Source organism: Trachymyrmex septentrionalis, unplaced genomic scaffold (assembly GCF_001594115.1).
Source record: "Trachymyrmex septentrionalis isolate Tsep2-gDNA-1 unplaced genomic scaffold, Tsep1.0 scaffold44, whole genome shotgun sequence".
Classification (NCBI taxonomy): domain Eukaryota; kingdom Metazoa; phylum Arthropoda; class Insecta; order Hymenoptera; family Formicidae; genus Trachymyrmex; species Trachymyrmex septentrionalis.
In genome coordinates this window covers 2937773-2941200 of record NW_017305611.1, presented here as the reverse complement: position 1 = coordinate 2941200, position 3428 = coordinate 2937773, and positions in this window count along the sequence as shown.

The following is a 3428-nucleotide window of genomic DNA, read 5'->3' as shown; positions in this document are numbered from 1 at the left end:
TATATTTTATATATGTATATATAAATTTAAATATTTACGTTAGACTGAGATCAAAAGTTTCGTTTGTTTTTTTTCTTCATTTACGTTTTATTTACATGAAAATCATATGGAAAAAAACGAATTTTTCGATCGACCCAATAGATATGTTTTGCTTTGAATATACAAAAAGTGTAAAAATTTAACTAAAATGAACAGATTTATTATATTTCGTATATCTGTTACATATATTTATAAACTTGAAACTCTCAAAAACAGAGAGAGGGAGAGAGAGAGAGATATGAGCAAGTTTAAGAAATGAAACGATTGTGAACGAAATTTTTGACCGTAATAAATAAAAATAAAATTATAAAAAGTCGATAACAGCATAAAGTGACCTATTAATACCATGTTTCATGTTATATGCAAGACTCACACAGTTATAGAGTCATCATAAAATGACACAACTCATACATAACCATAGCATAAGCTGTTGAATCAATGAGCATCCGATATAAAAACACCATATTGATTTACATAAGATGTCCGTTGGTTCAGCGGTTTTATGTTTATGCAGCTTATGTCATTTTATGTGTGATAGCCCTTATACTAAATTGTAGTAGATTTGTCAAACATTCGTTGTTTTATCGATTAGCATGTATATTATTATAGTTGATTATCCAAATTATTATTTTATTTTATATCATATTGTGTTTTATTGTTATCATTATTATTATTATTATTCATTAAGTTACAATATTAATACATGCGCGTACAATTTTATCTATATGTACGCGCATATATGTACATATACAACATAAAAAGTGAGTGCTTGCTAATCTTATTACATTATATCAATATCTGCCACAAAAGGCCCAAAAACATTTTTCGGATGAATCTCAGATAGAGAAATATATATACTTTGAAATATTTCAGCTATCGCTAACAATGTTTCGCGTAACATTAACACGATCTAAATAGAGAGAGATAATATATCATCGATTTTTGTTCAAATTATCAGTTTTTTTGCAATTGCACTTGTGCGAGCAACGCACTGAGCTTATATTTGTACAATCGAGAGCAAAAACGTCCGATTCAAAAGCAGTGAAACTGAATTATATCCATATTAAGCTTCTCCCACTATACATTTCCTAGCTCCTTATCTAGCATCTTCGATTAGCGGTTAATCGATCGCTAAAAGAAAGAAATTCAGTGCAAGTGCAATTCAATCATGCTATATCAGCATTTTTGTTCTCTATTGTACATTTATTTATACCGGACATACTATCGCTGGCGAACATCCGATACTTAATAATAGTACTCCGATTAATTTTTGAAGATATGTTGCGAAATATCCTGATAGTATACTATGTGTACTAAAAATTTGTAACATACATGTAGATTTTCAGTATCATATATATTTTCAGATCAGGATATTACGGATTCTAATTATTCCCAGAAAATAATTTTTTCTATTATATATCGAATGTATTCCGAAACTTATAAAAAAAGAGAGTGTTTCAGTGACTTTGTCCGTGAGTGTACATATATTCGCGCAAACGCAAAGAATCTGTTTTTTTTTATATGTTGATAGCCTTATATCCATAACTATGCGCTTTTAAGACGAATTTAACTAAACTCTAATTACTTGCTTGATAAAGTAAAAAATACGAATAAATCAAAATGGTATAGCGCCATGGAGATTCCTGGGGGAATCATATAATTTTACTGGCTTGTCCGATCGATGAATAAACTCCAATTAACTCAATCGGCGATTAACGTAATTGCAAAATTTCTAATTGTACTACGTTGTTCCATAATCTAATTTTTTTTTTAAAGAATACAAAACTAATAATTTATCCTTATTAACAAAATGTTATGGCGTTGCCGCGTAAGTTGATTGGAGTTTGGTCCAAGTCACACTTACCGTGATACAATGTACATATAATAGTAAAATTTCATTAATGCCTTCTACTTTGAGGAGTAAGAAATTTTTGAATCAGATTTATCACGCGTAAATATTCATGCGTTATAGCTCATTAATGTATCGTATCCGATACTTGGACAAGTTTTAAGTGTTCGGCAGATGTTTGTATATAAAAAAGTAAATATAAGATAAAAAATAAATAATAGTTAGAAATATTGAATTGATAAGAATATAAAATGTTTTTTAATCGATATCTAAAAAAATATCCGATCCAAAAATGTCAAATCCATAAGAAGTATTAATGACGATTACTGTACATACAAAGTCTCTAAAATCAATTCGGAATTGATCTTTTATTTTCATTGATCTATTAAATCCTATCCAAACAAATTTGCATAACAACATAATAAATGTGCATAAAAAGAATCATGCATCTAGTATAAAGAATACAGCGATACTTTATATCGAGCATTCTTATAATATCTTATATCAGACATGAATTTCTGTTTGCCTACGTATTATATGCGGCTATGCTCATCCTCTCCTGACTTATAGACTTATTGTTAGGATCTATCCGGATGAACTTTGAATCTTGATCTTGAATACGTATAAATAAGGATAAACGTGACATAGATTTTATACGGCGCAAACAAAGTTTGATTGTTATTTGTTAGAATCTTTTAAACTCACGACGTCTTGGCAGTGACGATCCTAATCGCTTCTTACAAACTACTGCGTGAATACGAAAAACATGTTCTCTCTTTTTTCCCCCTCATTTTCCTCTAAAAATATGTGAACAAGAATAATGGCTCATAAGAGAGGAGCGTCGACCTGCAACAAAGCTCTTCTCTCGAAACCCTTATACATTTATACGCTCTTGTAAACTATAATGATTAACAGTGCGTAATATCTTTCCAATTGCATTTCCCAACTTCTTCCGTTCGCTTCGCTGTTTCTTTTCATTCAATATCCAAGAATCCAAATCTTCTGGCAGTGGTAAATGCCTATTCATTATCCTACATCAAATTTTTCCTAGCTTTTATCTGCAAGTAAAGCTCTGCCGCCTCTTGATCATCTCACGAAACGGAGACAAAGAAGAAATGGAAGAGGATAAATGCCGAGGCTCCAGACTGTGCATTATCACGCATTTATTATCCGCGTGTTGCATGTTTAAAATTTTAACAGTAATCGAATGTATTAAAACGGATAGGATCCAATTAAGAGCCATATCATTTAAATTTGATAATGCTATATAATCGTTCAAACTTTCTTTAAAAAAATTAATTTTTTAATTCATTTAAATATATATAATTAATTCCATTATTTCATTGACTGACATTTCAATGAAGAAAGACATTAATATTTAGCATTTAACAGTGCGCTATTCATTATTTATCATATCTATCCAATGCTCTTTACATCGGCCAAAACATTTAATCAAATTCCATCTGATTATACTTACTATACACATATATTTCACTTTGAGTATAGTGCAGCTAAAAAGAATAAAAGGAGCGAGTGCATT